Source organism: Oxyura jamaicensis, chromosome 6 (assembly GCF_011077185.1).
Source record: "Oxyura jamaicensis isolate SHBP4307 breed ruddy duck chromosome 6, BPBGC_Ojam_1.0, whole genome shotgun sequence".
Classification (NCBI taxonomy): Eukaryota; Metazoa; Chordata; class Aves; order Anseriformes; family Anatidae; genus Oxyura; species Oxyura jamaicensis.
In genome coordinates this window covers 21180663-21205924 of record NC_048898.1, presented here as the reverse complement: position 1 = coordinate 21205924, position 25262 = coordinate 21180663, and the positions used below count along the sequence as shown (strand labels likewise).

Sequence of the window (25262 nt, the reverse complement as noted above, 5' to 3'; positions counted from 1 at the left end):
TTTTTATAAGCCAATAATATTTAAAAAGCCTGGCTTTGAAAGTCATGATATGAAGCTCAGAGCTAACTCTCCCCTGCGTAGAAATAACCTGTAGGGGGGAGAATGGGACCTTTAGATAATTAACTATTTGGTAATTCTTAAACTGCTCAATAGTGCTTTTTATCTTCAAAGTGCTTTATAAACATTAACTAAGTAATCCTCTCAATCCTCTGAGGTAAATAATTTGTTATTTTATATCCTGGTGAAGAACTGCTATAAATTAACAGGAAGTGCTGAAAATAATACTTTGTCTTTTTTTTTTTTTTTTTTTTTTTTAAGTAGGAAAATGAAAAAAGTTCAAAAATCAGGTTGTGAATCTGCATTCCTTTGGTACTTACTCCATTTCAACAGTTACTGATCCAAAGCAAAAATAATCTGTATGACTTTGTCCATTGCCAGAGATAAGAAACCTACTACAGAAAGCAGCTGCCTCGGAATTCCACATCTCTTTCAAACAACTGTACCCTCTCTTAAGTGAACTCTTCTGGCACATGCTTCAAGTAGACGTTGCTGTCATAGAATCATTTAAGTTAGAAAAGACCTTCAAGATCATCCTGATTTATGGAAAGATGGTTTGACTGAAAGATGGTTTCCCCCTCTACTCTGCCCTGGTCAGGCCTCACCTGGAGTACTGTGTCCAGTTCTGGGCTCCCCAGTACAAAAAAAGACAGGGATCTCCTGGAAAGAGTGCAGCAAAGGGCCACAAAGATGATACAGGGCCTGGAGCATCTTTCCTATGAGGACAGGCTGAGAGACCTGGGCCTGTTCAGCCTGGAGAAGAGGAGACTGAGGGGGGATCTTATCAATGTCTATAAATATCTGAGGAGTGGGAGACAGAAGAATGTAGCTAACCTCTTCTCAGTGGTTTGTGGGGATAGGACAAGGGGCAACGGCCGCAAAATAGAACTCAGGAAGTTCTGCACCAACATGCGTAAGAACTTCTTCACGTTGAGGGTGACGGAGCACTGGAACAGGCTGCCTAGAGAGGTTGTGGAGTCTCCTTCTCTGGAGATATTCAAAGCCCGTCTGGATGCCTACCTGGGCAGCCTGCTCTGAGGATCCTGATTTGCAGGGGGTTGGACCCGATGATCTTTCGAGGTCCCTTCCAACCCGTACAGTTCTGTGATTCTGTGATACTGTGATTCTGTGACTGTAAACTCTCACTGTAGAGGAAATTTAGTGTAGATAACTCAGAGGTAGTACAGCTGGGAAAAAAAATAAATAAACAACTACATTGCCACTCACAAATAAATCCTGTGGCTATGAAACATGGTTTGATGAAAATATCAGCTAGGTGCTCAATAGCATTAAAAATATAAATAAATGCAATACTCCAAATGATTAGGAAAGGTTCACTAGGGCTGCATTTTCAGTATATATTTTAGTTGATAGTCTATTAATTCCTATATATTTACAATTATGTACATAAGTGGACTGGAGAATAAATGTCTCATACAAGGTTTCAGGTTTTGGTGTTCTTCCTTAGCATGGGAATTAAGCATGTTTTCTACAATGTTTTTCCAGTAAACTGTATTTTTCTAACAATTCATAGCCTACCACCCACACCGAAGCCCTCCCAGATTTATGATTGTGTTAAAACAACTGAGTAACAAGGTAAGCCAACAGATACATCAACAGATAAAATCATCCAACAGGTATATTTGCATTAGAGATCAGCAACACTAACTTAACTAACTTTACAATCTCCTACAAAATGCTGAACACACAATACCAAAACACTAGCTAATAGAGTTCTGATTGGTATTATTACCATGAAAAAATAAAAATCTGAATGAGATAACTAGAAACACTTCTGATAGTTACATCAGGATAGATGTGAATTTACTTTATGGTATGAATTTTTACATATTTTTACATATTTTAAATTATTTAGAAAGTTTGATAAAGAGTAAAATATTTTTCCTTTCTGCTGATTACTGAAGAAAAATGTCAAAGAACATCTTTTCCCATGGTAATAGGGCAAAATTTTCCACATTTTGAATAAATAAGATCTTGATCAGAAACAAACAAACAAACAAGCAAACAACCAAAAAAGTGGAAGGAAAGAAATGCCACAGTCTAAGCCCATTATTTTCTCTTCAGGGACTCAGAAGAGTCCTTCCAATCTTTCTTTCACCACAGTTTGACAATAACAGAATCTACGCTGCAGGTTAATGACACTAGTCCTGCTTTGTCCTAAATATCCAAAATGAGTGTGCCCTAAAATGCTTATAGGAACTTTGGACACAAATAATAAGATAGTTATGCAATATAAATACATGAAGAGTCCTTACAAGAAGATGCAGCCTCTGTATGACTTGGGGATGTCCTTCACTGCATGTTCTTGCTGAGGCATCATTCTTTGTGTTCTCACAGCTCCAACTCCCTGTTTGAGATAACATTGGTCTTTTCCAACCTTAATGTTTCTATGATTTGTATAAATATCAATATTCATTCTGTTTGAGTACTCAAGATGCTCTAGGCAGTGCTGTCAAATGTTCTTCTTTTTAATTTTTCTTGTTCAGTCCAAGGATAATGTAAAACCTCAAAAAGATCCAAGAATTATATTTTTGAAAAAAATAAGTTTTTTTGTCATACAAACATTGAACTATTAATAATTCCATCTCTCTTGTCTTTGTCCCTCTTTTGCAGCTATGTATGTAGGATTTTTTTTCAGGATCTATTTTCATGATCTACTGTTATGTATACAGTTTTCCTTAAAGCTGTCATTTTAAATTCAACATTTATTACTATTTTGACACAAAGTTTTCACCAAAACCTATTTTCCCAACATTATAGTTCTAGTAAATGAAACACTATTTGGACTAAGATATCAAAAACCTGTGGACATTTTAGTAGAAGTATAAAGCACCCCACCTACCTAAAATCCTACAGAACGAAAGCAGTTTAAATGTTAATGGTAGGAAATGCCTTTTGTCTTCTTTTCCCCAAAGATTAAATTGTTAGCAATTGCAATTGATAACAAGTAAGATTCTAATTAAATGTTAGCTAGTAAAAGAAGGACTATTAAAAAGGTTCAGCACACATCTAGAGTTTATCCACAGTTTATTTTCTATTCCACAGTTGGTTTACAAGCTAATTTTCCTTAAATTCTAAGTGTTCTAAAAGAAAGAACAGAATGAGGAATTTCTTAGAGGCTGTTGTTCCTCTCAGCCTGCTGATCCAAATCTTACTGCAGAACCTAGTTACTGTATTCTTAAAGGCTGCACTATTTGAGTTCTAGCTATTAAATTTTTCATCCCTAATACACATTTAAGGAATAAATTTGCCAATTGATAAAACTGTTAAAAATGTATCTTAGAACTTCAGAGCACTGAGAATCAAGGTTTTGAAAATGTTCAGCCATAGAGCATTTATATATATATATATATATATACAGTATTAAACATAAATAAACAATATGAATAATATTAAATCTACAAATTCAAACAACTGAATTTTGAAACAAGAAGAAATCTGTAAAAAAAAAAAATAAATATCAAACCTGTCTCATGTCACCTGGAATAATTTGATGTTGGGAGAGAAGTAAACTTCCTAAACTGCTGGAGACAGGAAATTTTAATATACTTGGGTTTGAGATATGCATGTCAGTTCAAACCTTCCACATATACATCAAAGACAAATACAACTAATGAAATATTCTGTTCAAAAAGGCATCAGGAGTAGTTAGAGGGTGGTCTAAAAATCAAAAAGAAAAATATTAATGTATAAATAGTAGATATGCTGCATGTCAAAAAGTAAGCCAGTTAATGCTTGACATGTTTAACAAAAAAAAACCCTTTTACTTTGAACTACCATTTCACTCTACCCTTGAAACTACTATTTGAAGCATCTGACACTGCCTGCTGTGAGAGTTATGACACTGAAGTAAAAGGACTCAGCACTGCAGTTACTATTAATTTCTGCTGCCCAAAATTAGAATTCCCACTGGCCTTGAAAAAGTTCAGATTTTGACCAAAACAGTGACATTAGGGACAACTCCTCCCACCTCCTACTCCCTGCCTCCTTTTTATAGATATCCCCTCACAAGAAAAAGTGTATATTTATACACTTTTTTTCTAAGATAGTGTACTCTTTATACAGTACATTTATACTGTAGCAATGAGAGCTGAGGCTTAGAAATAAGAGAACCAATGATAATGGTTAAAAAGAACTTGCTCAACAATTGGACAATTGATTCACCATGAAACTAATATATAAAAGACACTTCACAAGGATCTTCCATGAGGAGTGTTATAAAATATTCATGGGGTGCCTCTACAACCAGCATGTAACTAGGATACTGTTTCTGGAGATACCATTACAGAAATATGATATTCAAAATATGAACATCTGGTAATCAAATGCATGGCAGCGTTGTACTTACATGAGAAGCATGATTTATTCCCAAGGAAGGATATTAATTCTAAACACAGGTCTTCCAGACTGTCTGGAAGACAAAAATATGAAAGAGACAGGGGGAAAGTTGAACTGTGTGTATCAGGAGGAAAATCAGAACTGAAAAATTGCTGTAGTGAGCCTCAGAGCAACATAATGAATCAATCTGGGATTAAACTACTAGGCAGGAAAGAGAATAAGGATAGCACTAGGGAGGTTGCACAGACCTCCAGGGCAAGACAAAACATGAAAATAAAATTCTGCTTAAAGTTGAGGTGAGAAAAAGAAGGTTAAAAAAAAACAACAAAACACTATAAGAATTGGTCATTTAAACAATCATTTCAGAAAAAAAAGAGAAAAGAGAAAAGAGACAGAGGAGGACAGATATGGCAATGAAAATGTGGTGAATGATTACTTCTAAATTAATAAGTTAGGGACACAAAGATGTGAATGTAAAGACCCTATTGCCAAACATATTTGTTTAGCATTAGCTAGCAATAAGGATAGCACTAACACTTTTATAAAATTGGGATAATTTTGCAAAATACATTTAGTGTGAGGAATTGACAGACCTTATTTATTTCAGTACAGTAATGCAGGCAATAAAACCTTCAGAGATATGCCAGTTCTACATGAATTTACACAAGCCAGCTGGAAAAAAATGGGAAGAGAAATGCTGAGTAATGGACATGAAAGACTAATTCTTTGTCCCTGTAAAATGGTGCAGCTCCATTAACTTTTTCATACAGTTCAAGGCAGGAAGGATCCATTAGATCATCTATTCTGACCCTATACATCATAGGTCATTAAATTTCATTTTCAATTGCACTCAGCTCGGTAGTTTATGTTTAACATATTACACAAAAACATCTAGTCTTGATCTGAAGGCAGAGAGATGGAGAATCAGTGTCCTTGGCTTTTTGCTCTGAAGGTTAAATACCTCTGCTACTGTGAAATTGTGCCTTATTCCTCATTTGAATTTGTTTGGCTTCAGCTTCCAGTCAGGAGTTCTTATTACAAGACATTTTTTTCTGGAAGCTTAAATAGTCTTTTAACTCTTCGTATATTCTTTATTGTTGATCTACTAGGTCATAAGCAAGGCACTTCTCTTGCCTTGGAAAGCCGTACAGAACAAGTACATGCTCCATGCTTAAAAAAGCTTATAAAAAAAAAGCTTATAAAGCTTTTTCTCCTGCTTTAATTGCTTTTCACATTCAGACCCCACAATACTTGCACTGGTCAAGGTAAATTTACCTTTTTATCCATATTTCTTCACCCTTTGCATATACCTTTCGGTAATCATTTTGACAGAGTATCATACTGAGTCCAGCTTGAGCTGCATATCTACTGTGGTTTTTTGAGGCAACAAAGCTCAGAGTTTTAAGTGGTGTACAATTCCTATATAATTAATATATGAAGATAGGTTCCTTTAGAAGCTGAACAATATTTTACCTCATTTACAACAGCGAGAGGATATAGTAACTGAGGTCCTTATTTGGAAACTTTTTGGTATGAATAAAACAGTGCAGGACTGAAGATACATACAAAGATGATTCAGCTCTCTAAAACGTACCTGGAATTTTGTTATATTTTCTGGTAATTTCTGCAGCCAATAGGGAGAAAAAGCAAGTTCTTCTAATCTTGTTATCTGATTCTTCTCCTGCTCTGTCTGCTCTCCACCATTTCTTCTGTATTTCATACAGGAGCTGTCTGCAAATTCTTGGAAAAAGGATGTCTGTACTATTTGGTGAGGAGTTCACCAAAAATCCAGAACACTTAGTTAACCTCCTCCTTCTTTTCAATCTGTCATCATTTCCTCTTCACCTGTTCTAGTAATGAAAATTTCAGGTGCAAGGGTAAAAAACACAACCCAAGCCTTTACTTACCTTTATATGCATGCCTATTTCTTACTTCCAAACCACTTCTGCAACCAAGCACTCACACTTCAACAAAAGCACTAATGTTGCTTCAGCACTTAACATAAAATATTACAGTCCATCAATGCAGTCTACAACAAAAATTGGCTTTCCATAAACTTGTAGAGCAGGCTGATTCTGTATACACCATTTATTTCTACTGATGACTTTCCATAACTCACTTCCAGGTCTGTGTTGCTCCATCACTCCTGAGTTATGAGGACACCTATAACTCATGGAAATAAATGATATATCATGAGATATCTTTTTGTAAAACATTGTGTTAAATATATTAACTTGTATCATTTGGATTTTTTCCTCAGAAGAGGATATAAATTTATGACATAACACATTAATTTTTTTGTAGTCTGGGTTGAAGTAACAGTAAGGCATCTCCTCTGCTCCTATTTCTATCACCAAATATGTAAATAAATATTTATGTAAATAAATATATAAATAAAGATTAGACTGTAATTTTAGATTTTTACAAATATTGAACTCCAAAGGAATGTGCATCAAGAAATCTCTTATTGAATTGGAAAAAATTGCTACCCAAAGCATTTTTCCTAAACAACCTTGAATAGAATAGGATAGGATAGGATAGGATAGGATAGGATAGGATAGGATAGGATAGGATAGGATAGGATAGGATAGGATAGGATAGAATAGAATAGAATAGAATAGAATAGAATAGAATAGAATAGAATAGAATAGAATAGAATAGAATAGAATAGAATAGAATAGAATAGAATAGAATAGAATAGAATAGAACAGAATAGAATAGTTCAATTGGAAGGATCTTCAAGATATCTATTCCAACTGCCTGACTACTTCAGGGCTATCTAGTAGTTAAAGCCTATAAATGAGGGGCACTGTCTAAATGCCTCTGGAACACTCTTTTTATGTTCTGGTTTTTGTCATCTAGAATATTTTCCTCCTCCTCTTAGGCACCAGACTAAATGGTAATGGAAAATTAATAAAGCAAAAAGTCAGTGCATTTTGTGACTTCCCCTGCACCATCTTGGTTGATCAGAGGCTATTTATTTACTTAGAGACACTATTAAATGTGCCAAACACTATTAGGTTGCCATCTCATAAACCAAATAACATGGTATTTACATGCCCTGCAACTAACCTTTGGTCCTACCTAGGCAAAAATTTGAATTTTCTAATAAATCTGTTACAGCAATGAGACCAGATGGCTCAGGTCAAGATGCTGATCTTGAATGTCATTTATGATCCTGGGTCACTTTCTCTTGTCTCATAATTCAACTCAAGTAACCTCTGGATGACCACAATTTCTGAGTGCCAACATAACAGGAAGATTGATGAGAGTAAGAAAGGTAGGTAAGTACTGTACCTGTATGGCAGGTGTTGCTTTTGCTTTTTCCCATTGCAGGATCCCAGTTCAATAGCCAACCCACAATTCACAAAGGGTGCACAGCAATGTAGATAACAGGTAAATAGTCTGTCTCAGAGTTTTAAAAACTTATTTAATTATAAAGATTGACCTCAAAATCCCCATAACTCTATCTATCAAACCCTATATAGCTGACTTCAGCTGATGTGATAGTGAAAGGAAAAATAGGATGGTGCTGAGGTGACTTCTGCCCAAATCAGATCTTATAAATAAAATTTATTGAGGAATAGTCTCTGCAAATTTCTCCAGTGAAGATGAGAGAAAAGAGTTGTACTACCTTTTTTTTTTTTTAAAAAAAAAAAGACACTTTATTTGAGAAGACATTGTATTTGTCTAAATAACATCAAGAATAACAAAAACTAAAATTGCAGATCATTATAAAATGAACTTGCCTATTCTCTAATTTACAAATAAATTGAAAATCTTATTTTTTCCTTAAAATGATTATTAGAATAAATTAAGTAGCTTTATTATAATCGATACTGCAACTGATTTCTATAAAGCTATTCATTTTTGTGAAATAACAGTTTTTAATTGCTTTACAAATATTAAGTATTAATTAAAGACTGTTTTTCAAAGACTGTCATTAATAATGGCACAGAGCATCGTTATATAGTGCTAAAGCTCTCACTTTTTTTTTTGTCCTTGATTTCATAGTAGATTTTGAAGGGTGCTTAGACATTGTTGATATCTTTCTGTTGGAGAAAAGTATCATTTCAAAAACAGCAAAACTCTATTCACTAGTAGTCTACACAGTCTTTGTGTAAACTACCTTAAAGCTAAGATCTGTAAGGTGTAAACCATGAATTTTGGTTACATTTCTAGTTCTTTTCCTAAATAAATTTCTTGATTAGCATTGCTTAGAGCAGTTAGTGAGTTATCTGAAGAATTCTGAAGGCAAGGACTAGAAACATTAACTTGGTGAAATAGAAAAGTGTCATTTTCATTGTGCTAGTATTCCTCTCTTGAGGGAAGAATCGGGAATAATGGGCTTCTGTCTTTCAGCAAAGAATGCAGCTCTGGACAGAGGAGAGGCTTTCACTCATGGGACAAGTCTATTTTTGTTATGTATGCTTGCAGCCACATTTCATTCCACACACTAACCTCGCTGTAAAGAGAAAAGCAATTATTCTCACTGGAGGAAAAGGATTTTGGGGTAATGTTTCTGTTGATTTACTGGGGGTGTAAACTGCATGTGTTTACACCTTTAGCGTGCAAGGAACATTTCTGGGTGACCATGGTGCGGACAATGCAGGTGGCACTTCTGTGATGCCCAATCATGTAAGCTGCCTTGTTAGCTGTTTTAAGTTGTGTAGGCTGTTTCATAGCCTGTGAAAGTTGTAGACAAAAGGGCAAGTAGCTGACTTTTGATTTCACTCCTTGCCCTTTCCTTTCTCCTCCTTTTCTCCCCATTTGAACTGTAAAGCATTTGATCTATGGTTCATGTAACTTTTGAGGCTTTTTGACCATACAAAACATAAAATTTAATGACAATCAGAAGAGAGCCACAAGTTTCTTTTTAAATACTGGAAAACACCCCTTTTTATTCTTATGATTTGGGTCAGATGTCACCTATATCTTTCCACATAATTAGCAATGAGAGATAGCATTGAAAAACTAAGTAGGTAGGAAGTATTTCAGAACATGCCTCTAAGGGATAGCAATAATTTAATAAGAGATAACTAGCATAGTACAGCACATGGAAAATTCTACCCATCTAACTTTGTGGATATTATAGTGGAACTTACAGATTTTAACAGCAGATGACATTACTTATTTATATTTTTTAGAAAGCCTTTGATGAAGTTCTTAATGACAGACACCTATTAACTATAGAGTTCTAGAGTCAGACACTGAGAATCCGTTAGTAATCTAATTAAAACATACTAAAACACCAAGTGATTTAACTCACTGGACAGAGTTCTTGTTCCAGTAAGGTCAATCTTCAAGACTCTTTTTTAAGCAAACATACAAAAGCAGAAGGAATTTTTCCTCACCTAAATTTAGTCATAGTTAAAACAGGCTGAGTTCGTTGCCTAGAATTCCTCTGTAGGTATCTAAGGTGGAAGGGATGAACCTTCTGGCAGCTCCTATTTGTCTCTAATGATTATCGTGGGAGTCTTGGTGACTAGCAGAGTGACAAATAACTTTTAGATGGCTGAATTAAATCAGACAATGAATCCAGGGTTGCAAGCTCTTCCTTAGATAAATACTCCTCAGTTATACAACAATAAATGAGTCAAATTAGAATCAATTATCAATAATATAGGAAATCAATTGGGATGGATGTTTGTATAATCAGCTGCCACCTTCACATTCGGGGATGTGTATGACACTAGTTCAAAAAAAAATAACTTACATACTGCAAGATGCAATTAAATTTAAGTGGAATTATTTAGGTGAACAAACAGTATACTTTATATTTACCAAAGTAGAGCATATTCCACTAATACTTGAATACATCTGAATTTAAAGGAAGTAAGCGTACTCCTCTCTTTTGTTACACAAAAATATATTTGCTTTCAAGGAATAGGTGCTTCTAGGAAGAAAAGAATTTGTTTATTCCTTTCTTTTCCAAAGAAAGAAATAAAGAAATTAATTGTATCACAGTTCTAAGACACAACATCGCAATGTTTTCTATGATCACATATAAAAAGCACAGAAGAAAAATTACCTCGGGCCACAGTTTACATAGTGCTTTATAGATCACCCTGGGCAATACCATGCAAATAAACAAATTCTGATTCTAGAACATCTCATCTTGAATAATCTACCAGGTTTTGACCAATCTAAAATTTGTTTTTAAAAAAAGCTAGATTGAAAAAAAAAAAAGAAAAAAGAAAAAAATATATTTAACTGAGATCAAAAACATATACATACTCTTCAAAAAGTTGGAATCCTTTATGGAAAGTACAAACATAGTAACTACATGCAAAGTTGTGCAAATTACTGGTTTTCATTGCAGGGAAAGAAAATGTTCTTCAGAATCCTTATGTAAAAATAACTACTGATACTGTCCTTTTTGTCTTTAACTTGAATCTTAAAAAAAAAAAATAAAGAAAAAGAAGAAATAAGGTTATTACCACAATACAGAGAACAGACAGAACATCCTGATCTCTGAGAAACACATCATTTCTTCTGTTATCCATATTCACTGGAGGATGACATCTATACCATCTCATGAAAATGGTTTGATTCTATTGAGAAATTTACTAACCATTGATGACAGTAGTATTTTAAAATTTGTCAGAGGAAAAAACGATAACCATCCTGGAAGTGTATATTGAAAACTTGCAGTTTCATACAGTATCACAAGAATTTGAGACATACCAAGTTATATTTAGAATGAAAAGATGATCCAAAGCCCTTCTGAATTACCAGTAGAAGATTCTGTTATTTTCAAAATGATAATTTATTTACATGTATCCTGTTGTAATTTTTTGTTATGACAGGAAGAAACTTCAAAAGACGAGTGTCACCAGTCATGATTCAAGGATGAAGTTTACAGCTGTAAATTCAGATGCATTTCTGGAAACTTTCCTTTTACATCCCAAATTATTTCATTTTTTTTCACTCAGTTTTAATTCGTATTTCTGAATATCCAGAATTACCGAAAAGCTCACTAGGTGCAATATCAGCAAAAGCAAATTCCCAAATATGCAAACCAATCTAGCATCTAGGCAGTGATCTGACAAAACTGTCTGAACATCAACATTCTCATAGCTAAAGCAGTCCTATACACAGTTAAGCAAATAAACCATTAGAATTCTGTGACACCTGTAATTCACTTCTATTATTTGGTGGTTTCAAATTATATTGAAAAACACCTAATGGCAGGATGGTACTGAAAGGGACATCTCTGACTGCACTTTTTCCCTCCTTGGCCTAATATTCATATCACTTCTATCCAGTTTGTTCAGTTGGTGACTACGCAGGGAGTAACCCTGCAACCAGTTTAATAGGAAAAAAAGCACCCCCAAAACACTTGATTTCCATCAGATCTCCAAGTTGTGTAGGATGTGAGGCAAAAGGACTGTCTATTTGGGGAAGGCCTATTGATAGGTAGAGGCATACATAAAATGCCTACTATCATTCCTCAGATAGGATTAATCTTTCCTAGTGTTAATATTTAGATATACAAAGTGATCTGGGCATTTAAATTTTTGCTGATACCTGCCATCACCTGCTGAGCACCTTTCAACTCTCACTGAAGTCAATGTGAGATGAAGAAACTCAGTACTCCACAAGGCAAAACTCCCACTGAGCCAAAAGCTGAGATTTGAGACTTTAGAAACAGCAGGCACTCATGGACTTACAGGCTCTAGCTGCTCTGATTTCATCACAAGTTTTGCCTGAGTTAGGAAGAAACAGGATGAATTGGTAAGCACATTCTCTGACACACTGAGCACCTGTGTATCCTTGTAAACTTCAGCCATGTAGAAAAACCACATATTATTTATGCTTCCTTACAATATATACATTTGCAAACCGGAAAAAAAAAAAAAATAATAATAAAAAATGAACCCTGAACCTTTGATATTTGAACAGATAGGCAGGACTTGTGAAGAGGTATTTTTATAAATATTTGTGCAAACACAGGTTTACATAGAGAGAGAAGCAGGTAATGGGAAATAATGGAAAAAAAAAAAAAAAAAGACAAAGTTTTTGACTAACTTTGTTAGCAAACTAAACACATGCTGTTACTTTTATGGAAATGTATCCACAAACTAATGAGATCTAGCACATTATTACACAACACCCCAAGACTGCTGACAGTTTGTAAAATAAATTAAGATGCCAAACTTACCCCCAAGGAATTTACAGTGTAATTTTAGATATGACACAGGCACAATGACAGAGAAGAAAACTGAGGACAGGAATGATAACTGTTAGATGGTGTCATGGTGTGCATGTTTTAATGATTGCTTCAGATACTTTAAATATAATCATGTCCATATAATCATGTCCTTTCTCCTCTATCTCTTTAAATGCTGCCCTTCATCTTTGACTGACACTGTTCTTTCAGTATGCACATACAACTGAAACAGAATGTTTTTGCTGTATATACTCAAACTGGTGAGCCAATTGTCTTCAGACTCATTACTGTTTTGATGTCCGGTTGTTTTTCTTTCAAAGTTCAAAACTCCAACATCAGCACACCACGAATATAATTACTAAGGAAAACTAGAGAAAAGTTTAGCATACAGATGCACTAAGTAGGGTTTAAAAACTCTGACTGCATAACATAGGATTCACAACAAATATTTTAGTCACTGTCGATTTTCAAAACACTTAAAGCTTGGCATTATTTGCTCTTAAATAACAATTCAAAGAGAAGTTAGAAAGCCCAAAGACATTTTAACCAAAGTCAAGGAAAACATGGAAATTCTCTGTACCACTGTAAGAAAATTTGCAAATGCTAAATGAAAATTATTATACTTCTGGTAATCTGAAAACAACACATTATAAATAACTTACAGGAATTAGACTTCTTGTTAGCAATTTTAATTGCAAAGACATAATTGACATTAAAATAGGAACTATTATTAGACCTAGTAGGGTGGTTGGTGTTTTTTTTTTTTTGTTTTTTTTTTTTTTCTCCCAAGAATACATATGAAAGAAGTCCTTTGAAAACAGTAGTTGATCCTTTGCAAAGAAGCCAGGTAATTTCCTCCTAGGAAATTTCACATATTATTGTTAGGGTTTTTTTAGGTTGGTTGTGAAAACACTGCTGTCCTGTTCTGAAATCTGATACCTCTGAAAAAGCTTTCAACTAGTATCACCTATTAATCACTTGTATTAGAACTGACACTTTCTGATGAAATTTTGAAAGAAAGATTTTATTTATTAACCTGGATTGCCTTAGACAATGCCTTAAGACAATGCCTTAATGCCTTAATATCCATGACGCTAAAGTGATATTTTGATTCAACGAGGATTTAACAAAGATACATGCTCTGTTAGGGAGTTCTGTGATTTGTATAGAACAGCTTTATTTAATTAGACTTTTACTGCATTGCTTTAATGCTCTTAAAGCATTACAAATTTCAAAAGGCATAATATTTAACAATATATGTAAGTAAGCTTTTAAGCAAAGGCTTGGCATTTCCAACATGAGCCACCATCAGTCGTCCGTCTCTGTGTTCCCCCCCCCCCCCCAAAAAAAAAAGAAGTCTAAAAACAATCAAACAAAAAGCTTTGCAGATCTGATGAATTTACCTTGGAAGGAGAGTTTCTGAGCCACCTGTTGAAATTCTCTAGCACCCTGAAATTCTTAAAATAGTTATCACATCACCATGAAATAGTCCTAAACATGGTGCTTCCAAATCACATAGGACCTTCTAAGGCTAATTGACTCCTGGTACTTCAGTTGAAAATTTCCAGTTGATTTATAGAACATAAATAGGAAAGTCCACTTATGTAAGCTGCTGCATTCTTTTATTTCTCTTAATATCACTATGCAGGTCTTCATATCGCAACAGAAAAGGCAAAACTACAGATAAATTTTAGGGGTAAGTGCAAGTAAAGACAGAATCTCCTTGCAGATCAGATTCAAGAAGCAAACTAGGTAAAATATTCTCAAAGTATCTGGGTATCTAACAGGACCATTAGAAACAAAGGATACGAATTTTTCTGAGGTGCCTGTACTCCCTACCTGACACCTACCTATGTTTTTTGAACATTTGGCAATTTATTCTCCCCCTGCAGAGACATGAAGATAACTCAATGTCATCATCCCACTAATAAAAGCAAAATCAAACAAATTCTAGACCTATTCAAAAGCTGACCTAATTTTAGAAACCAAGCATCATAAACAATCCTACCCAGAAATGAACTACAGTTGAGAAACAAATAACAAAATTCTTAGACAGCTAAGCAGTAACTACATCCAGATCCAAATTTAATAACTTCAGCCCCTTGCTTAGATAAAGACATAAATAAAAGATAAAGACAGGACTACTTAGAGCTGAATTGTCTATTAGAGTTTTTTATGTTGCTCCCCCACACCTCCCTGAGATCTTGCTACTGAAGTAAAATGCTGGCATTTGTAATTCAGATGTCAGTATCCTTTCTAGAGGACTGCACCTGTGTAGGAGTGAATGTTTTCAGAATGACATTCTAAAATTTTTTTACTTTAAAATTTCAAGTTTCTAACATTCCCTATACTTTAAAACTGTTCACTAGCATAAAATTAAATGGTTCAAATCAGTAATGTAACAAGTGGACTTGGCAGGTTTGGTATTTAGAAAAAAAAGGTTAATAGCTGAAAAATTGAAGTTTAAAAAGGACTTCCTTATGTATGTCAGTGAAGTAACTACTTTTCATAAAGATTTTTATTGTATGCATTATGTGATTAATCTATATTTCAGAAAAATGCATAGTAACCTACAAATGGGTCCAAACTTTAAAATGCATTACCAGCATACCATGGTGCATTGTAGAGCTGCTGCTTGGAGCAGCTTTTGGATATTTAATAGTGTTTAATATTTAATATTTAAATGTTGTCTGAACTCTGACAGGCCTGTTGTGGTGACCACTTCCCTGTGGAGCCTGTTCCAGTGCCTGACCACCCTCTCAGTGAAGAACCTTTCCCTAACCCCCAGCCTGACCCTCCCCTGTCCCCGCTCCATGCCGTTCCCTCAGGTCCTGTCTCTGTCACCAGAGTGCAGAGCTCTGTGCCTGCCCCTTCTCTCTCCTCTTGAGGAAGCTGCAGGCCGCCATGAGGCCTCTCCTCAGTCTGCTCTTTTCTGTGCTGACCAAACCAAGTGACCTCAGCCACTCCTCATACACCTTGCCCTCACCATCTTTGTAGACACTCTAGTAAGCTACAACCTATTACTTTCAATGTATTCTATATTAGATTCCTTAAATGGCTTTGATGAGAAGGAGAAGATTAAAGATAGCACATGATTAAAAAAAATAATAATAATCCACAGGAGTTTATAATAAAAACAGAACATACCTAATGGGTACTGACAGGAATGTATGCTTTAACAACAGTGACTCCTGAAAATTGCTCATTGTTTACAAAAAATCCAGAAATATGAGCTGCTCATTTTTCTTTAATCCACAGGATTCACATATGAGAGCTAACCATTAAGCATGTGAATATATATACGTTGTGTGTAATAACACATATAATACATATACTTCAATGTGTAATAACACTTCAATTGTCATCTAGCCCCATAATACAGTACTACTGCCATTGGCACTAACAGGCTATAACCTTTGTACTAAATTAGAAAAGGCCTTAGCACTGAGGCTTGCCAGTCTTTCTGTCTGAACTTTTCTTCTCCTATCTGCAGCTGTCTTTTACTTGTGACAATTAAAAAACAAAAGTCATGTTTAGCTGTGACAGCAATTTCTCCAGTTGACCGTGTATAGGAAATTTGTCTGTTTTTTTTTATCTTTGTGTGACAGTACTGTTTTACATATATAATCATAACAAACAGTCTATGTAGAATGAAACACTAATGAAAAAGTAAAAAGGTATAAGAAGAAATCTCATTGTATTTATAGGCTTGTCCTAGAGTATATAAGGCTGAAGATTACACATCAACACTCTATTACTTCTAGTCCAGCTTTTTACTTCTAGCTCTGTTTGAAAGTGGTGGGGTGACTGACAGATCAAATAAGCAATTCCAAGAAAAACTGGCATAAATTGTACTTATTTTGGAGAACGATTTTCTCATTGTAATGTCACCAGAAAAATAAAGGTATAGATATTCTTTGTGATAGCTTAAAAATGGAAGGCAGACAAAGAAGACAGAAGATCAATAAAGAAATCGGTAACATTAACCAGAAGTTAATATGCTGGAAAGCTTCCAAAAATACCATTTTCAGGTGATGTACAGAAAGTGTTAGATAAGGTAAAAGAAAAGGATAGGAAAATATAAAATCAGAGATATTGTTAATTATATATGTATTTTGCAATAAGAAGGAACAATTTAAGTCAAAGCTACAAACAAATGTACATAAAAGAGGGGAAGGGATTATCTAAGTGAGAACCCTTTCTAGTGAACTCAGTTGTTATGATCTTAGACTTCTGCCAGGATCATCGTAAGTCCCTGCTCTTAAGAATGAAATTGCTGACCTTGACTCAGCTGTGATTAGTTTGAAATCCAAAGCAAGCAAGACAGGACAATGACAGGACATTAGTTCAATGTTCTGGTCTCTTCAGTGGTTTTCCCCTGAATACATGAATTCTGTAAATCGAAATTCAGAAATAGATCGCTCACCTCCAAAGCACTCTCTATAGAGTTGGACCATATTATCTGAGAGTTCATCTGTTTTTGTAAGTATACATACATAGTAAAATAAAAAGTGATGCTTTGATGATCCTTGAGACAGAAAAAAAAAAAAAGGTTATAAAGTGAAATAGTGTAGATTTGCCACCTCTGATTTGGAAGTAGTAGATAATTAATCACTCAACACTACGAGAGTAACATGAAAATCCTGTGCCGTTTTAAAAATAATTTCTACATTTCAACATTGCAACAGGTACACACCACAGCCATACCAATAAGTCTGACCTGCCAATCATTCAGGAAAAGTTTATTGCCTGGAGTGTACCATAGCTGCTAACTGGCTGTTTTATGCAGGTTGGGTTCCTACAGAAAGGCCATGTGAGAAGAGTATGATATGCCCTGAGCTTATCTAAACAAGCAGGTAAACAATAATGGATGTCTGCACTAGCAGCGAAGTGCTACTGAAAACAGCAGTTTTGTTACTAACCAAGTGACTTGGATGTAGCACATATTATACTCTCTCTTCTGAAAATATACATATATATTTAGTCACAATTAATAACGAATTTTGGAGGACCTTTATATGAATTTAAAATTGTGCACATGACTAACTGGTTTCACTAGCAGAAATCTGTGTGTGATAGAATTCAGTCAAAGTTACTGAATGACAAAATTACAAAATATATATATATATATATAAATATATATAATTACAAAAATAATCCAAAGGCACTTTTAGGAGTGAAAGCCTTTATTTTTATGACAAAAATAGTTCCTCCAAAAAATTGATCCAGTATGAAACTGAAACACTGCACTGCAGGTAGGTAATTCACAATAAAATTCAGGCAATCTATTAAAATGATAACATAGAAAGTACACAAAAATAAGTGTTTGGGGTATCATTTAAAACATGTTTGGAGTATCATTTTAAATGCCTGATTTCATTCACAAAGAAAATTTGGAATGAATACTTAACAGAAAATGAACTTGTCTATATTTGTAGCATTTATTGTTTATGAATATAAAGATGTGCAACATCTTGCAGCATTTAATGTATAAAGCCTGTAGCCAAGTATAGCTTGCATATAACAGACAATACTGGAGATTTCACACCCTTGTAACTTCTAAATCAAATGTTATTTCTTTAAAATACTGTATTGGGAAAAGCTGGAATTGTGTGTCAAATCTAGTCCATCTATTTTGACTGTTCAGTTATAAGCTACTATTTTTATGTCCTCCAATATTTAAACACTGCAGTATAATCTAATTCTTTTATCTTGTCTTTTTCCTATATTTTTCTCAAGCGGTATTAACTCTCACATGTTCTGGGTTGAAAAGAATAAGATCGATACTGTTTCACTACCAGACTGAGAAAAGTATCTCTGTGTACTCCAGGTCCTTGGCTAATAAGGTAATTGTTCAAAAGTTGTTAGGTAGAATACGATGACATGGAATACATGGCCACAAAATATTTGAATCCTACCAGAACTCTTTCTTCCGCATAGGAGTTTGACTGAATTCAAAAAAACTATGCCAATTGAAACAAAACTGTGAGCTTGATTATACAAAGGGATAACAATGGAAGTTCAGGATAGCACATGCCATCGCTATTCATTACAATTAACTAGAATAATTTTCCCCACCATAAAATTGAATACCTTTCCATAAGTATTACATACAATATAGTACAGAGTTCATTTCATATGGAAATCAAATCTGAATTATTTAAATATTAATAGTCAGTGGAACAGCAATGCAAGCTATATGCTAAAGCTCAGTCAATAGAATTAAAAACTGAGGTGGGTGAGCTGGGAATATATTCCACCTAGTGCTCATATAACACTTCCTGTCATTTCAAATTGCATGTAACCAAATGAATTTTCACAGGCAATTAGTTGTTAGAAATACCTGTGAAAGCAAGTCTACTCCCAGTGTCTCTAAGTAATTTAGACCAGCAGGTGTTGAGGAAGCAGTACATCTTCAATAATAAACAAAAAAGTTTCATGTTACCATTGGTAAGACCAAAATAAATTAATTTCAGGAGGATAAGCCTATTGTTTCTATCTTATATTTAGCCAAAAACAAAACAAAACAGAAAACAAAATAATACAAACAAAAAACCAACCAACTACAAAAGCTACTCACACAAAAGTCATAACACACTTTGGAGCTTTGTAAACTGTTCTCCTCAATTGGAAAACTATTTCAAAATGCAGTACTACAAGTGTTAATTACACCATAAACAAGTAGCCCAATAACACACACAACGCTATTGCAAGACCCATAAAACATTAGACTATGATTCTGATTTGTCTTTCAGTGTAGGAAAGTAAAAATCCTAGAATATTTAATTAAAAATTGCAAAGTGGCATGAAGGTGTCACATAGTGAAAAAATGATGAAAAATACACTTTTCATTATACACTTGCATTTAAATATATGCGTACTTGCATATGGAACACTTTTAAGATGAGGACTGCTATGATCTTGTGGACTGGGAAATAGCAGATACATGGCAACATTCTTAAGAAATCCTGCTTTCTGTTAAACTACCTATTTTAAAGGAGAATGGCACTTCAGTGTGCATCTACAAGATATCTGTTATTCTGGAGTTACAGAATTTGAAATTCTATGATACTATGTTAGTCAAAATCCAGAATTGTACCAAGAAATCTTTCTATGCCTCATGTTCAAGTACAGAAATACTGGGGGGGGGGAGGGGGGAAATCAGGCTTATCTTAAGGTAGAAAGTTTATTCTCTAAAATCAGCCACTCTCCAAAGATGACGATGAGTTGTTGAGAGAATCTAGATCTGTTAAAAATAGATCTAGCTGAATAATACCCATCAAATAATTTATGACAAAATGGCTGCTGTATTATTTGGCAAATTATATAAACATTATTCAATTTATTAATTTCTACATGGACATTGTTCTGTTAAAATAGTTAAAAGTCACAAAAACAAACAAACAAACGACAACAACAAAAAACTCGTTTCTAATTATTTCCACTAAAAAAGTTTTAAACCATTGTGTCTCCTTTGGAAAGTTTTAAGGGAATACCTTTTGAATATTTAATATATTTAAAGACATTCTGTTTAGAAAAAGAAAAAGTTTAAATTTTGATGTGGATCCTGTAGATCCCATTTACTTTGAGATACAAATAACAGATATGGGCAGGATGAGTAGCTTTTTGATTGAATAGAAATAAAAGAGGCAAATACAATTTAGATATAGCACAGATGATCTGAAGAAAAATTACAATCACTGTTTCACTACATGACTCTGAAGTTTCCATGTAATTTCATTATGGATTATGGCCCTGGCGTAACATAAACAAACCATTAACTATATTTTTACATTATGCAAATGGTTTGAGATTTACGTCTATATAAACACTAGCGTTTGCTCAGTGATTATAATATTCATAATCTCTATGATCGGTCCTCCAGGAAGCAAGCAGCTCATCTATAGAAAATGGAAAGAATGTAGGAAAGCAAAAATATAAATAATTATTTTTTTTCTATTTATTTAAGGATTTGTCTGACATATCAGTACTAGAAAGCTAGTACCCATAGTTTTCCTCTGTAGTTGGAAAGAGAGATTGAAGGTTTATGTCTGTGAGTCTGCTAATGCATGAGATGACTACCAGGCAAACATCAACAAGGACCTCATTCTGGTGGGGGTCTCACTTTAATGTCTAAAAGTAGGTAGAATTTTGCTACCCTGCTGCTGAAGATCTGGTATGCCTGTATTTCCACAGGCAACTGTACAGGCAACCCTCAGCTGCTGATATTGTGCAGAGAGCTCTCCACAGAAACTGTACATGTGGTGAGGCTACAATTTACCATCTAGAAATAGAACCTTTTATTATACAGTTCTCTTCTGTCCTGTGAAGTGTCATATAGGACCACTTTACCATCTGAAAAGGTGCTAAAACATTCTTAACAGCTTACTTTAAAGTCATAAACTGATACTAGCTCCATAACTACATTCTGTGTATTTTTGAAGGAGCAAGTTTAAGAAATTCATGGAATTAACTATTGGGCTCTTCTGAAATGAAAAGCTCTAGTTTAAATGTAGAGAAATTGCATGTGAAAAATGAAAAAGAAACCTTTAACTAACAAATAAATGGTGTTACAAGGCTTCAGCTCTTAAATAAATGAATACATAAAATAACTGTACCCTGGAATTCAAAATATATACACACAAAAAAATGAGGGTTGTTGGAAGTCATGCTGAATTTGACTTTGCATCAAAAGGTAAGGCTCATGATTAGGAATTTGTTCATCTGGAAGCCTAAAAACACAAGGAAATAAAAAAGGATTTCTATGGAAGATGAAAAGAGTGCAGATTAATAAAACCCTTGACATTTGGGAAAGCAATGCCCTAGAACTAAAATTCCTTACATTTATTTCTGATAAGACTGCTATAAGCCTGATAGCCAAATAAATAAATAAATAAATAAATAAAGATGGATAGTAGGAATAGGGACACGAATTGAGATACTCTTATTTAACATAAAAGCAAACATAGGCTCAGTTCATCCATTTGAGTGCTGGTGGGAACAAATATTCATCATACTAGAATTTTTACCTACTCTATCAGATGAGCATGGTGCTTAACAGTTAAGTGTATAGCAAATAAGAGACCTGTATTCAAGTAGGGGTGAGGAGAGAAGAGAGAGGAAAAGAGAGGACCTAGGCAATTACAGATGTGTCAGTCAGTGGTACACACACACAGACACACACAAAGAAATCAGTGGGAAAAAATATATATATATATAGCAAAATACAAGCAGAAGAAATGCAGCATAGCTTTACTGAAGTAGATAGATGTAATGAAATAGATTTTCCCACGAATTTCTTGAAGTGGACAGTTGAAGGTTTTGACATAACAACCACAGGAGACTTCAGACATATTTGACACACATGAATTGCTGTTACTTAGACAACATACTAATGGAATCAACCTCACTAGGAACTAGTTAATAAGAAAACAAGAAGTGAAGTTTCTCCCATATCAGTTTTGCAATGACATTTACACCAACCACAACTCTGCCAGACTTTTACAAATTGCAATGTGCACTGAGTATAAAAAAAGAAGCAATAAAAACATGCTATTGTGTAATGGAAGATCTGTGTTTTGCTGGTAGTACTCTACTAGCTATGGCAATGTAACAAATAGGAAAGGATTAATTGCCTTCCTTGTCCAGGTATAGCCTGTACACAGCTTTTCCTATCATATCACATTGCATATTTTTGTCTAATGAAATGTTCCTAGCTTTGTTTTCTTTTCCTACTTTCATTCATCACGATATCTTTCTAACTACTTATTTCTTGGTATTTTTATCTGGCATTGATTTTTTTTCATCCTTCATTTCTTAATTTGAATTTTACTGTATTTCCTATTTATTTTTTTCTTTAAGTTGGTTATTCCAATCTTTTCCCAAAAAAGCACTACAGCAAATTTTGCTGATTTATGTAATCATTTAATCAAAATTAAGACTTACTGCCTAAATTTGTTTTCTAAAATCTTTTTTTTATTATTATTCTTGTTTATTTTATAAAATTGAAACATATCAGGATGGAGAAAATTAGTTTTAAATGAGTAAATTCATCAGGAATGTAAGGGAGTTTCATTCTGTGGAGAGTGTATTGTTATGGCAACAGGATTTAGCTATGTTTAACAAAGCAAGATGAATTTACAAAATTAAACAAGAATCCCATTCAGTTTTCAACTGAAGAGAGACTTATGACACTGTCTTCTAAAATTATTCCGTTTAAATCCTTGAGTCATTTTCCTCCAAAAAATATTAATTTACCATTGACATCTACAAAATAAGAAGGTTATCACGTAACAAATACATATTTATGTCTTTACTTAAGGTATGAATTAGAACTTTATTCCCTTTCAAGAACTGTAAAATAAGCATGTGAGTTATTCTTACCTAGCACCTTCTGAAGTGTAATCAGAAAATCCACATCAATGTGCTGTTAAGAATTTCACTCTGCTCTGTAAACACAGTCAAGTATTTGACTAGTTGGGTCACGGATATATAAATCCAAAATAACATCATTGAGAAAAAAATGCAGGAGAAAGAGCCCTCTTCAAATTTAGTAATCCCTGCTCTTTTCTTCTCTGTCTTTCTGAGGGTGAAATTGTATGTCAACTCAAGCACACAAGAACATGCTTTTCAAAAGAAGGTAAGGATTTATTGATCAAATGATGAACAACATCTTAAGAGTTTCAGCCACTCCAGTACCTATTGTTAAAGAGAAGTCTGAATTTTTCTGGTATTTCTGTGAATCACGCAAGGCTGTATTTCATATAGTAAATTATTTAAATCCAATACTTTGTTACATGCATTACCTTTTACCAGGAGGCCTATAACAGCCACTAAATTTGGTAGAAATTTCACTTGGTATCTGTGGTTGTTGGATTGGACCCCTAAGAATGTATGTTAGAAGTGGCAAGATCAGTTAGGTTCTGCCATTTGAGTGAAGCTGACTACAATTTTTATATGGTATATTGTTAACAGACTACACACTAAGAAGAACAAATTAGAGAAGTCAAAAAATAATGGATTTGACTGTAACAAGCTGAGGTCAGAACCTAGCCCACATTTTTATCAAGAAGAGATGTGTCCTGAATTACTAACATCCTAATAAATTTTATTTTAAATAGAAAGAATAAACAAAAACAAAAACAACAACAAAAAAACAGACCCTTCACAATGCATTGATCAGCATATTAGAATGGACTAAGAACAGATGAAAAAAATGTGAAAATAACAAAATTATCAGATCCACCCCTCTCAAATATACAGTTAGGATTTTAGTGTTATTGCTCTAAGATATCTTGAGAGCACTTCAGTTAGAAAAGTAAAAAGCTGTAAAGCTTAGTTAATTTGTTTTTTTAAACAGCACCAACAAAGCTATGAATATTACATGTCTTTAAGGAACGTGGAGAAAGAGGTTGAGAATTTAATATCAGTTAAAACATTCAATTTCTGTATCACTAATATAACAATTTGTCATCTGCACAAAGACTCCTCCATCAAATTAAGATAGATACAATTAGTTCAATTAAGTAATTAAGCATTATGAAGCATTGATATGTTTCTTTTCAATCTAGTTCTAATCACACAATTTACATATGATTTCTACTAACAAAAGATACATTAATATCATATGTAGGTAAAAGACTTTCTTTGTACATCTTAATCACAATTTGTAATCCATTTGAATTTTTATATGAATGTTATTTAAAAACTTTTTAATAGACATTTTCTATAATTCATGACAAAAACAAACATGTTGTGCAACCCAAATAAATACAAGGATATTAGCTGGTTTGTCTGCTTTTGTGAGGACAGTACACCTGGTTTGAGAGTTTTTTTTTTTTTCCGTAATATAAGCAAGTTTTCAACTCATAGGTGTGTTTTCAAGCAATTATTTCTCAGAATTAAATGGCTTTCTCCCTCTCAGTTATAGCAAGACTCCTCCTTTACAACTGAAATAAAAGGGTAAATATATAAGTTATATAATCTATAAACTATATTTGAAAGTGAAAAATCCCTTAGTTTCATTTAGCATCCTTCATTTTCAAAACTTTATAGCAGTATGTAGGGAGATGCAAGGTACACTAAATTTTAAAACTGAGGTTTAACGACCAGTAGGGAAACATATTTGGAAATAAAGCAAAAAAGTTCTAATTCCTTCTGTTATTCTACACATACACCAGCTTTGACTCCTGTATCAGCAAAATTGCTGTGAGTCTGCAGAGGAACCTTAAAAAAGATAATAATCTGGTATTAGGGAAAGAAAGGGCAATTTTCACATCACTTGACATAATTTTACAGGTCATCTATAAACATAAATCAAATTTATCAGTAAGCCAAGATATCTTGCCACAAAACAACCTTGTAGGAACTTACACCATAAGCCGAAAAGCCTCAAACTTTATCTAGGAACAGAAGAAGTCTAAAGAGAGTCTTGAACTCGAACTTTATCATATGTACTTAGTTTTGAGAGAGTTTACCTAACTGCTTTTCCTCTCCGTTCAATGATGTTGTCCTTAATTTTGTTCACTTTTGTGAGCGTTCTTGAACGTTTTTTTTAAAAAACGACTGTTTTTAGTCAATGCCATAATTTTTCTCATCTAATTTAAAAAAAAAGACATACATAAAATAAGTTAATTCCCAGATCTCAGCCTAGTATTGGTCGATCTCTATGTAG

The 25262-nt window shown here is 33.9% G+C and overlaps 1 protein-coding gene across 2 annotated transcripts in view; it reads right to left on the bottom strand.

The window, feature by feature from the left end:
- Positions 1-25262, bottom strand: part of LOC118169252 (heparan sulfate glucosamine 3-O-sulfotransferase 1-like) — a 137454-nt gene that overhangs the window by 92825 nt on the left and 19367 nt on the right. Inside the window, exon 1 of one of the 2 annotated variants that reach the window (XR_004751980.1) lies at positions 4427-4489. The exons of the other annotated variant lie outside the window; for it this stretch is intronic. The gene's annotated coding sequence lies outside the window, so the exon portion shown is untranslated. Of the gene's footprint in view, positions 1-4426; positions 4490-25262 lie in introns of those variants that run through there. 2 annotated transcript variants of the gene reach the window in all.